This window comes from Carettochelys insculpta, chromosome 7 (genome assembly GCF_033958435.1).
Source record: "Carettochelys insculpta isolate YL-2023 chromosome 7, ASM3395843v1, whole genome shotgun sequence".
Classification (NCBI taxonomy): Eukaryota; Metazoa; Chordata; order Testudines; family Carettochelyidae; genus Carettochelys; species Carettochelys insculpta.
The window spans coordinates 3,319,657-3,332,108 of record NC_134143.1 but is presented as its reverse complement, the minus strand read 5'-3'; the positions used below and the strand labels follow the sequence as shown (position 1 = coordinate 3,332,108).

The 12,452-nt window shown below is 54.8% G+C and overlaps 1 non-coding gene across 1 annotated transcript; it reads left to right on the top strand.

The window, feature by feature from the left end:
- Nucleotides 1-2,133: 2,133 nt before the first annotated feature.
- On the top strand, nt 2,134-2,205 carry TRNAP-UGG (transfer RNA proline (anticodon UGG)). Its single transcript has one exon. It is a non-coding gene; the product is annotated as a tRNA-Pro (tRNA).
- The last annotated feature ends 10,247 nt before the right edge of the window (nt 2,206-12,452 follow it).

The window sequence follows — 12,452 nt, the reverse complement described above, 5'->3', positions numbered from 1 at the left end:
CAGTGAGCACCACCAACAGAAACAAAAGCCTCAGTAGTGAGCACTCTGCGAATCAGCTGAGTGACATTGGAATCTCTCCTGAGCAGTTGAACAAGCCCACAGCTAATGGGGCACAGGGCCTCAGGCACAGCACCGCACCCAGCCCTGCCCTGATTTGGCCTTGGGATGCACTGAGTGAGGGAGCCAACTGCCCCTGAGCTCAGCTCACGCTGGAGGCAGCCGGGCAGCTTTAGCAGAACACAGTGTCAGATGGGGGATAGAAGGTACATTTGGGGAAGTGGTCCTGAGTTTCGCATCCCAGCCCTGCACTTCGTTCATGGCCCTGACTTCCTCTTCCAAATCCAGCCTCCTGGTCAGAGCTGTTCCCATTCCCTCCAGGGGGAGGGGAGACGTTCAAGGTGCTCTCTTGTGCCATTGCACATGGCTACACACAGAGAGCCCCAAATCCCCCCTGCCTGCTGGAAGCCAGGTTGTTGTCTGAACTCTGCAACCAGTCATTGTACCTGAATGTATTTCCCCTTCCACCAGCACAGCCATCCCTGGGTTCTTCCGTGCTTCTCAGCAGCAGCTGGGAAAAAGTCTCTTCCAGGTCTATGTCCTACTCCAACGCAAGCCCCACAGAGGGATTGGCCATTTTCTTTACCCCCTTGTGATGATGCCCTGACAGCCACATCCTCGTTTGGGCATGGCCTTAGTGAGGGGGAGGAGCCCCACACTGGGTCTTTATGGAGGCCTGAAGGCAGTCACGGTCTCCTCTGCACTTGCACACATTGCAGCTATGTCAGTGAACCAGCCGAATCAGAGACTGAACTCCAGTCCACCTCATTCATCCACCATCAGGCCCAAACCCCTCTCTTAACAAGCATGTGGATGGAGAAGCACAACCATGATAGAGCCGGAGATTTGCAGCCAACCACCCCAGCACTTCGAGGTCCCACTGAGATTTCAACGCAGATTGCGGGAATGAGAACCCTGAGTGCTGCCCATTACCCTATGGGCCCTGCAGTTGTACTTTTCTTGGGAACCTGTGATTCTTGGCAGGCTGCTGCCATGTGCTCCTTGCCTCCCTCCAGCTGCTTCATCGCCTGCCCCATCTCTGCCTCTCTCCTCCTCCAGACATCAGCCCCAGCCCTTCTTGCTGCTGACTGCAACTGGCTGCTGGGACACATTTCTCTGACGCCCCAAGAATGATGAGATAAGTCCATTTTTCCTTTACAAAAACCAGCTGGAGACAAATAACGGAGATGCAGAGATTGGAAAGGTCGGTGGTGATTGTAGAGCAATATCCGGCCAACAGAGGAGATAATAGCTCTGGCTGTGAATTCACAGGGTAACTGACATCCTCTCTGCACACACATTTGCAAAGTGTGCAGACACCATGCAGCTGAATATGACACATTTGAAAGACTCTGAATGATCATCTGCCAAAACACGAGCAAGCTGCAGACTTTTGCAGTTCACAAAACCATCCCTGTTGCATGTATAGCACCATCACATCTAGCTCAGCAAATGTGTGAGAGCCCAGGCCCAGCAGCACAGAGGATACCAAGAACCCACACCTGATTCCCTGCCAGCCCCAACACCTGGGCCTGCCCAGCTTTGCTGGTGTTTGGATCCTGTAAGGCACCAGAGTGATCTCAGCTTCTGCTGGGTAGAGTCAGAGACCAGGCAAGTAAAGGGGCCATGAAGGACTAAGCCCAGTACCACCAGTCCATCCAGCTCAGAGTGTGTGAGTCTCACTCCAGGCAGGAGGGAGTGTGGGGAAGGTTTGGGAGGTGAGGTCAGGTGCAGTGGGTGTGAGAAGTGATGTTTGTTCTTCCTGCACAGCTGGGTTTGCTTTGCAAGGCCGAGTGTTGCTCAGAGAGCAAAAAGTCTTGAGTTGAACTCCCTGATGCTGCCCCCAGAGAGTGTGTTTGCTGCTCTCCTTGACTTTGTGTTGTTCCCGACATTTTTCTCCCATTCAGAGTGGTTTGTGACCTGTTCAGAATGTGAAGTTAGTTTCTTCATTTAGACCTGTGAAGACACCTTGGAAATGACCTTGGAAATCAGAAGTTTGATGCAGAACTTCTCAGAGCACTGGCTGTTTGTTCAAACCTGGTCCTGGAGCATATTCCCGGTCTGTTCTCAAAAGGGGGCTTGTTGGTCTAGGGGTATGATTCTCCCTTTGGGTGGGAGAAGTCCTGGGTTCAAATCCCAGACAAGCCCTTTTCCTCATGCTCTCCCTGGGCAGCTGGTGGCCTTGCACTAATTCTGCCTCAGTTCATTTGCTCAGTGTGTAGAAGTAGTTGAATTGAACTGGATGGCTCAGCCCAGGCAGTAGCTCTGCCAAGATGAGGCCCCTGCCAGTGACTACACCCCTTCTCTTCAGTGTGGCAGCACCTCCTGCTGGCAGAAGCCACCAATGCCCAGCTTGCAACTCAGCTGCCTTTTGGATAACTTGGCATTTCCCATCTTCTGAGCTAAAGGCCCTTCAATTCTCTGTCACTCCTACAGTGACCCAGGCAGTACACTTGTTCCCTGCCACAGGCCCAATCTATGCTACACCAGCAGGGGCTGTTGGGGGAACCCAGGCCCACTCTCCCTCTGGTTCCAGCCCAGCAGGGACCCTACTCCAAGCACTTCTTGGCTTTTCCCTCCCAGCTCCCACTGCTCCTCCCCTGCATTGCGTCCTACAACTCCCCCTTCATTTGGCTCTACTGGCTATGAACCCTCAGCCTTTCAAGTGATGGCCATTTCCCAGCAGCCTCTGTGTTACTAGCATCCATCCTGCCTTTGCAGCCCCAGCTGCTCCTGCTGGCAATCGCTCTGTGCTCCTCGTCATTTCCTCCAGGTGCAGCCTGGGCAGTGATTCCTTCACAAGCCTGTGCTGGGGGGATGTCCTGCCACAGTTACCGTCTGGTTTAGTTCACGCTCAGGACTCTGAGTTGTTCCAGTCTCTGCACGTGTTTTGTTGCTCTGGTTGGTTCTTGGGTTTGGTTCTTTTTTGAGGCCAAGCAGAGCAGCAGGGGACATGGCAGGCAGCTGTCCCAGGTGAGAAACCCCTCATCTTGCAGACCAGGACTCTAGCCTCTCTGGTAGCCCCAAGGTTAACTACGACATGAGCCTTTGGGGGCGGGCGTCACTGCATGCTCGTCTCAGCGCCACCTTCTGACCCATGGCAGTAGGGCTGCTGTTAGCCTGGCTCACTCAGGTCTTGCTTTCAGGGGCTCTGGCCAACGCCTGCAGCTCAGGAACTGGGGCCTTTTCTGCTGCTGCATTGGTCACTTCTGCAGTTTCCTCTCTGGTAGGGCTGTGCTGCTCCTGGGCTTGGGGCCTTTCTGGGGCTCCTGGCAGCTCTGCCCCAGCCTGGTGAATATTGCCTGCTGAGAGCCACGGGCTTGTCCCTGTGCCTGGGACAGGCCCCACTGCTGCTGTCTGACTGTGATGGAGCCAAAGAGCTCTGAGCTTGTCCTGCACCATGAGGTCTTTGTGTGTCAGACTCCTGACTCCCCCAGTGCTGGCTCTGGTTCCCCTGCCCAGCACAGCCTGTGGTGAGCAGGCCCTGCATGTGCACGTCATATTGTGCCTCTGTGCGACCAATGGACCAGAAAAGAAAGGTTACTCACCGTAGTAACGGTGGTTCTTCGAGATGTGTCCCCGTGGGTGCTCCACATTAGGTGTTGGGCTCGCCCGGCGCCGCAGATCGGATCTTCCAAGCAGTTTCTGCCGGACCGCGCATGCGCCGGTGCGCGCCGCTCCCCCGCGCGCTCCCGGCCATGTGCGCGATCCGGTCCCCGCCAGTTCCTTGACCAACCGCCTCGGATGCTCCTGCAAAACACTAAACAGAGATCCGGAGCGGGGAGGATGGGCGGGTAGTGGAGCACCCACGGGGACACATCTCGAAGAACCACCGTTACTACGGTGAGTAACCTTTCTTTCTTCTTCGAGTGTCCCCGTGGGTGCTCCACATTAGGTGACTACCCAGCAGTAACCCAAGATAGGAGGTGGGTAATCGGATTATGTGCAGCTTGTCCCCGAGAGGACCGCTGCCAAGAGACGGGTATCCTCTTGGAATACCCTGTGAAGGGCGTAATGTTTGGCGAAGGTGTCACAGGATGACCAGGTCGCCACTCTGCAAATGTCTTTTAGCGCAACGCCCTTGAAAAAAGGCTGTTGATGCTGCCACCGCCCTAGTGGAATGAGCCCTGGGCGTGGCCAGTAAAGGAGTCTTTTTGAGTTTGTAGCACTTTTTTATGCAAGATACGATGTGCTTAGAGATTCTCTGCGAAGAGAGACATTCTCCTTTTGATTTGGGAGCGATAGAGACTAGGAGCCTATCCGTTCTCCGGAAGGACTTGGTCCTGTCCATATAGAAAGCTAGCGCCTGCTCACGTCCAGGAGGTGTAGGCGCACCTCTTTGTTAGAGTTATGAGGCTTTGGATAAACAAGGGTAAACAATAGGTTCATTAGTATGAAACTCAGAAAGAAACTTTAGGAACAAAGGCTGGATGCAGCCGTATGGTTACCGCCTCCTTGGAAAAACAGCGCAGGGCGGCGTTGCCATAACTGCCTCAAGCTCGCTCACCCTGCGAGCTGACGTGATTGCGAGAAGAAAGGTCGTCTTCATCATAAGGAGGCGGAGGGAAACCGTGGCCAAAGGCTCAAACGGTGGTCCCCTTTTCGCATTAAGCACCAGGTCCGAGTTCCACAGAGGTGGAAGCGGTTTCTGAGGGGGGTATAGGCTTACCAGCCCTTTGAAGAACCTGGTAACCATGGGATGGGCGAACACCGTGTGCCCTTCCTCTTCGTGTCTGAACACCAAAATGGCGGCCAGGTGGACCTGAAACGAGGATAGCGAGAGTCCTCCTCTCTTGAGGTCCAGTAAATACTCTAATATCACAGCCATAGGCACCGAAAGGGGGCTAGCTGTTTGGTAGAACACCATGCCGTAAAGCGAGTCCATTTCTGCTTGAAGGTCTTCCTGGTGGAAGTCCTCCTGCTACTTTCTAGGACTTGCTGCACTTCCTCCGTACATGTGCTCTCTAGGGAGCTGAGCCATGGATTAACCACGTTTGTAGTCGCAGGCTTTGGGGGTGCGGATGCACTATGGACCCCTGGGCTTGCGTGAGCAGATCCCGCGCCACCGGAGGGGACATCGGTGGCCGGTCCGACATGCACAGGAATAGGGGGAACCATTGCTGTCGATCCCACGTTGGGACTATCGGGATCATTCAGGTTCCTTCCCTCCTGGCTTTCTGCAACACTTTGTGGATGAGCACTGTGGGAGGGAAAGCGTAAAGCAGGGGGCCCCTCCATGAGATCGCGAAGGCGTCCCTCAGGGACCCCCGTCCCAGTCCTGCCCTGGAGCAGAATCGTGGGCACTTCTTGTTGTGCTGAGTAGCAAACAGGGTCTATCTGGGGAAAAACCCTATGCGTGGAAAAATCGGTTGCAGCAGATCGGGACGGATCTGCCACTCGTGCGTGAGTGCGAAACGCCTGCTCAGCTGGTCTGCCTTCACATTGCGAGCGCCTGGTAAGTACGAGGCTTTCAAGGTTACATTGTTGGCGATGCAGCAGTTCCACAACCGGACTGCTTCTACACATAAGGCACGGGACCGAGCTCCTCCTTGCCGATTTATATAAAACATGGTGGAGGTATCGTCTGTACTGATCCCGACTACCTTGCCTTTCAGTTGGTCTCGAAAGTGTCTGCAGGCGTTGAACACTGCTTTGAGCTCCAGTATATTTGTGTGCAGTGACTGCTCCATAGAGGACCACAGCCCTTGCGTCACCTCTTCGCCCATGTGTGCTCCCCACCCTATGAGGGGGGCATCTGTAGTAAGAAAAACCAATACGTGTGGTTGGTGGAAGGGTACCCTTGTAAGCAGGTTCTCGGGGTTTACCCACCATTGCAGGGATTTGCGCACCTCCGTTGTGGGCGACGCCATCCTGTGAACAGTGTGTGCTGCCGGTTTGTATACGCTCGCCAGCCAATGCTGCATGCTGCGCATGTGTAACCTGGCGTTCTGTTCTACGAAACGTTGCTGCTGCCATGTGGCCCAGCGGCTGTAAGCACGTCAGAACCGGCACCATAGGGCTGAAGGTGAAGCCTTGCGCGAGGGAGCCGATGGCCCGAAAGCGAGTCTCTGGTAGATACGCCCTCGCTGTAATAGAATTTATGCGTGCCCCTACGAACTCTATGTCCTGTGCGGGGTCTGTCTTTGATTTTGTCAGATTGATAAGCAGGCCGAGCGAAGAGAACGTGCCTGCTGTGACACATATTATGCGTAGTACCTCCTCCTTTGAGGCCCCTTTGAGTAGGCAGTCATTCAGATACTGGAATATAAATACCCCCTGTCTGTGCAGGTAGGCTGACACCACTGCCAAGGTCTTGGTGAAGACTCTGGGGGCTGAGGAGAGCCCAAACGGTAGGACCTTGTAAGTCAAGGGCTGCGAACCAATCTCCATCGTCTAGTGCCGTAAGGATGGAGGCGTTTGTGATCATCCGAAAACGTTGCTTGCGCAGGTACCGGTGAGGCCTCGAAAATCTAAGATGGACCTCCCCGTGAGGAAGTACCTCGAGTAGAACCCTCTCCCTTGCAGTTGCTCCGGCACTCTTTCCACTGCCCCTACGAGCATGAGATGGTCTACCTCCTGCTTGAGCCTCGCTACATGGGAGGTCTCCTGGAGGTGGGGCCCCGGGTGGAGGTCATGGCGGTGGGAGCAACTGGGAGGGGATGGCGTACCCCGTGGCTATGATCTCCAGCACCCATGTGTCTGTGGTGATCCTTTGCCACTGGTTATAAAATGGTCGGATGATGGCCTTGAGCACTGGTTTCGTGCCCTCTGGAAGCGAGTCCATGAGGGAGGTCAACCTAATGTGGTTGTTGAAATTATGGTTCGCTAGATGCGCTGCGTAATTTGCCATTGGCAACAGTAGCGTGGAGGAGGAGTAGACCTTTCTGCCCAACAGCTCTAGCTTTTTGGCATGTTTGTTTATTCCCCCACGTTGCGACGACTCCACCACCAAAGAATTTGGTTGTGGGTGGCTGAACAGGAACTCCATGCCCTTCGTGGGCACGAAGTATTTATTTATTTATTTATTTATTTATTTTCGCTCTTTTGTGGACAGGCGGAATAGTCGCAGGAGTCTGCCATATCATAGTGGCAGACTCCAAGATTGCGTCATCAGCGGTATTGCTATTTTGGAGGAGGCCGGAGGTCTCAGATTTTTGAGGAGCTTATGGTGTTGCTCTTGCACCTTTGCTGTCTGGAAGCCTTGCGTGAAGGCCACCCTCGTAAAACAGCTCTTGGAACTGTTTGAGATCGTCCGGAGGATGGACGCCCCCCGGGGCCGTAGCCTCATCCGGGGAGAAAAGCGAGGAACCGCTGGGGTACGTCTTTCTGGACCCTTCCGGTTCCTGCTGATGATGGTACACCCTCTCACTAGAGGTGTGCGAGGAAAAATCTCGGGGTTCCATAACCAGTCCCCCCTGAGATGCTTAAGTCTCTGTCCCCGGTCACAATTGCCCTCGGGGGTACGAGATCGTTCGTAGGGATCTTTCCCTAGTAGATTGCCGATGGTGTCTATGCCCTGCGTGGTAGGGGCGACCATGGCAGTATAAGCACTGGTCTTGGGAAGGTGACCTAGACCACTCCCTTGGTGCATACCCTTTGCGTCTGGGGGAGGGAGACCGTCGAGACCCTGGAGAGGTGGTCCCAGCCAGGGTGAGGCTGGTTGCAGAAATGGAGAAGGGGGCTCCGGGTAGGCCAAGGGGGGGGGGACCCCTGCCTTCTAGTTGGAGTCTGCAACATAGCGGAGGGCTGTGAGAAAGCAACTACACAGCCCTGTGAGGAGAGGGGCTGCAATGCCTCCTCTTGTGTGCAGTCTTCCCCCTCCCTTGAGGAGGTAACTCCGCCCCTGACATACAGGGGATCCCGGCCCCGTCCGCACCGAGTTCGGCACACTCGAAGTCGGTGCCGCATGTGCGGTGTCCTTCGGTGCCGGCAGGCTGCGTGCCTGCGCGCTCTGCACCGCCGGTTTTCCGGGGGTCGGTGGTACCGGCGCTTGTTTAGCCGCCGCCCTGCCTACGGTGCGGGGCGGCTGGCTGATTATCGAAGGGTGAGCCGCTTGCACGTGGCTCTCCGTGCCGCCGCCGATCAGCTGTTGCTGCGGCTGGGGGCTGCTCGCTCCTCCCGTCCCGCTCGTTGTTGCTGCCGGCAGGGATCGGGCTGGGGGGCATACAGGGCATTCCGGCGTCCACACCAAGCTCGGCACGCTCAAGGGCGGTGCCGCACGTGCGGTGTCCTCCAGTGCCGGCAGGCTACGTGCCTGCGCGCTCTGCACCGCCGGTTCCCCAGGGGTCGGTGCCGCTGCCCGCGGTGCCGCTGGTACCAGCGCTTGTTTAGCCGCCGCCCTGCCTGCGGTGCGGGGCGGCTGGCTGATTATCGGAGGCTGAGCTGCTTCCACGTGGCTCTCCGTGCCGCCGCCGATCAGCTGTTGCTGCGGCTGGGGGCTGCTCGCTCCTCCCGTCCCGCTCGCTGTTGCTGCCGGCAGGGATCGGGCTGGGGAGCATACAGGGGATTCCGGCCCCGTCCGCACCGAGCTCGGCACGCTCGAGGGCGATGCCGCATGTGCGGTGTCCTCCGGTGCCGGCAGGCTGTGTGCCTGCGCGCTCTGCACCGCCGGTTCCCCGGGGGTCGGTGCCGCTGCCTGCGGTGCCGCCGGTACCGGCGTTTGCTTAGCCGCCGCCCTGCCTGCGGTGCTGGGCGGCTGGCTGAGTATTGGAGGCTGAGCCGTTTCCACGTGGCTCTCCGTGCCGCCGCCGATCAGCTGTTGCTGCGGCTGGGGGCTGCTTGCTCCTCCCGTCCCGCTCGCTGTTGCTGCCGGCAGGGATCGGGCTGGAGATACTTTCCTCCGTTTCTGCGCTGATGGAGTGAGGGAGGCAGCTTTCCTTTTAAGGGCCCCGGAGGGTCCCTCCTGCTGCGGCCGCTCCGGCGCTTCTGGCTGGAGGGCCTTATCGAGAAGCAGCATTTTTTTTTTTTTTCTCTTGTTTTAAAGCCTGAAGAGGACATTGTTGGTGAGTCTTTGAGTTTTTAAGTGGGTACTTAGCACCTTCTTTGTGCCGTTTTCCCCGTCCGATGGCCTGCCTTAGCAGGAGGGCTGATAGCCCTAGCTCCTGGCCTCCGGCGCTTGTTACTGGGACTGGCTGAGCTGTCCCTCTCCTAGCTTGTTCGTTGTTTTTTTGTTTTTTTTTTTTTTACAAAATAACAACCGGCTAGCTTATAGTAGCCTAAGTGCCTGAAAAAAACTTTAAGAAAAAACAGATAAAGTCGTTGAATACACTACTTGGCCTTAGCCTAGTTGGATTCCGTCTGCAGCCGACGGCGGTTAAGAGGAACTGGCCGGGACCGGATCGCGCACATGGCCGGGAGCGCGCGGGGGAGCGGCGCGCACCGGCGCATGCGCGGTCCGGCAGAAACTGCTTGGAAGATCCGATCTGCGGCGCCGGGTGAGCCCGACACCTAATGTGGAGCACCCACGGGGACACTCGAAGAAGAATCTGAGCCTCGCAGGCTGGGAACTGACTGCATCTGAGGGTTGCGTGTGCTCAGTGCTGGTACATTTGCCAATGGAAACGTGCAGTGTTTAAATCCATTTCAAACATCTAGTGCAACCCCCCACTTACTGAAGAGGGAGATGAAAATATATTTCCTTTAAGGAAACCCTGTGAAAAGGAGCATTTGGGACCTCTTCAGCTTCAGTCAAGTTCACCACCACCTTGTTATTCACCAGTGGAAAATGGTGAGAGTTTTGTTACAATGGAGAAGTAACTTGACCTCTCTCAGAAGGAATGTGAACATGACAGTCTGGCCAGCCCAGGAGTACATGGTGCCGGCCTCCCAAGACTGTCCAGAAAAGGCTTAAGTTGCAGGTTGCCTGGTGTAATGGGCAACACTCACTCAGAATTGTTAACTGTGCAATCTTAGTTGACAGCTCAGTGGGACCTCCTGGTACAGCGAGTGCTGGCTGTAAATCTCTGTCTGTTCAAGGGCTGGGCCTTTTTTATCCAGAGGCACACCTGAGTGTGGGACTTTTCCTCATGCTGTATGAATGAGGCTCACTGGAGCTCCACCAAGAGTATCGCACCTTCAGAGGAACCTCCCGGAAATTGGCCCATGTCCCCCACTGGTTCCAAGCCCTCCCCATGCACCAAGCCAAAGGGGAATTGGTTGCTGTGTTCACCTCAGCTGCTCTGAGGGAGGCTGTGGCTGAAACCCTCCTGCTCTCTCCTCCCACTCAGCCAGCCACTGTTTTACTAAGGGAGGGGCCCCTCCTAATCTCCACTACCTCCCCCCCACCAGCAGCCACCACAAACCTGGCACTGCACTGAGTTAGCTGCAGTAAATGCAAGTAGTTGTCAGGCCACCATTTCCCGCTGGTGTGGTCTGTCCCCTGGCTCAGACACCCCCCCAGCCTGGCCCACTCTCCTCCTCAGCCAGCAGTTTAAACCTGAAATCAGCACAGCAGCCCCCGCAAACCAACATGCTCTTTCTTCTTCCTTTCCTTTTCCTCACGTAACCCTTCTATTTCTGCCTGGTGCTGCCAGAAGGGCCGGGCTCAACTCCTGGGGGGTTTCCTGTCAAGGGTACAACCAACCAGCTTCAGCCCCCACCCAGTGGCCTGGGACAATTTCACCCCCGTGCTGGGTGCCTGTAAGGCGGTTCTGCCCCCTCGCAAGCGCAGAGTCTGAGATAGAAACAGCTTGTTTAATGACCATAACGTACCCCCAGGTTACAGTGACAGATGCAGTGTATCTAAGCAAAGAAGAGACAAACCCCCTTCACCCAGATCCCATCCCCATATGCAGTAGAACCCAGTCTCTTGCTGGGGCTCTTGGCCCTTTATCACAAACACAATTACAGGGCCTGCCTCCCGCAGTGCAGTCCCGAACCCAGAGCCCACACATACATCACCAGGGCAGTACAAGCTGTCCACTTGTCTGCAGCATCCTCTGGCTGCCTCCTGCCAGCCACTGGCCTCCAATCATCCACCACTTCTCCTTCCAGCCACCTACCAGTCATCATTGTTACTCCCTTATCTATTATACTGCTGGGAATCATCCTGAGGCAGATCCCTCTGATTTCAGCTTTACATGGTCTTAGGTGCTACTTTGTAATTTCAGCTCCCAATATTTCCTGTGGGGTTTTACATTTGCTCTTCTATCCAACTCTCTCTTTTAACAGGTGGAGAAAATTACTTAAGACAAGTTTATACTTTTGCAGCTAAAGCACAGGCAAGCTCAAGACACTCAAACAGCTGAGCAAATCAATGCCCCTCTTTGCTGGCTTTACAATGCTTTAAAACAGGGAGCCCTGTGTCATCCATGTCTTATGCAGCTACGGCGACTGCCCTGTCCCCGACAACAACCCAGAGCATTGGTGAGATCTCACGATTCCCACACAGAGTGTCAGCTTAAATTGTGATTTTACAACAACATGTTTACAATAGACCAAATCTCATGGCTGACTTGCTACCCATTAGGCTTTGCCTGAAAGGTATCACACAGGCACACCTTTGCATTCTTATGCAAACCATCTCTGGGAGACACGTTCCTCCCAGCCTCAGGAAACCCCAGCCTCAGTAACCTTGCGTTCCTGCTGACACATTGCCTACACTCCCACTGTACCAACTGATCTGTTAACAGAAGGGAAGGAAGAAACTCAGGCACTGAGCCCAGCCCACCTGCTCAGAAGACAACCAGGCTGAGGCTTACACCAAGCCCTCTTTGCCACACCCAGAAATAGAGATCACTGAGAACCTGTTTTCACCCCCGGTGCAGCCACAATGCCTGCGGTGCAGGTCAGTCATTTTCTCCACTGGATTTTCCCTTTCTCTGAGAGGCGCGGGGGCTGGCTCCAAGCAGAGTGTTCTGGTGAGCTTTCGTGGGACAGACCCACTTCTTCAGACCACAGCCAGAGCAGAACACACTCTATATTTAAGGCACAGAGAACCAAAAACAGTAATCAAAGCTGACATCTTCAAACTCTCTCAGACAAAGAGTTAATGGCCACAAAATGGACATCAAAACATTCCTGATTCCCAAACTAGTCAGTGTACATTTTAATGGAGTGGGCCATTCTGTTAATGACTTAAGAATTTGCATCTTATTGAAGAATTTTTATTCCGATTTGGAAAAAGAGACTGCTCAGCTCTCTTTCATATTCAAATTCGACACATTAACACGCGGTTTGAACCGGGATGCAAATTTTCTGGGATACTACAGTGGCTCTTTTGCATACTTGGCTTCATCTAATTTTTGACTCCCCTCCCGCCCCGCCCCTCTGCTCTCTGATTTGCTGACCTTGATAATACATTTTTCTGATTTGTCAACCTTGATTACTATTTTTGGTTCTCTGTGCCTTAAATATTGAGTCTGTTCTGCTGTGGCTGTGGGCTGAAGAAGTGGGTC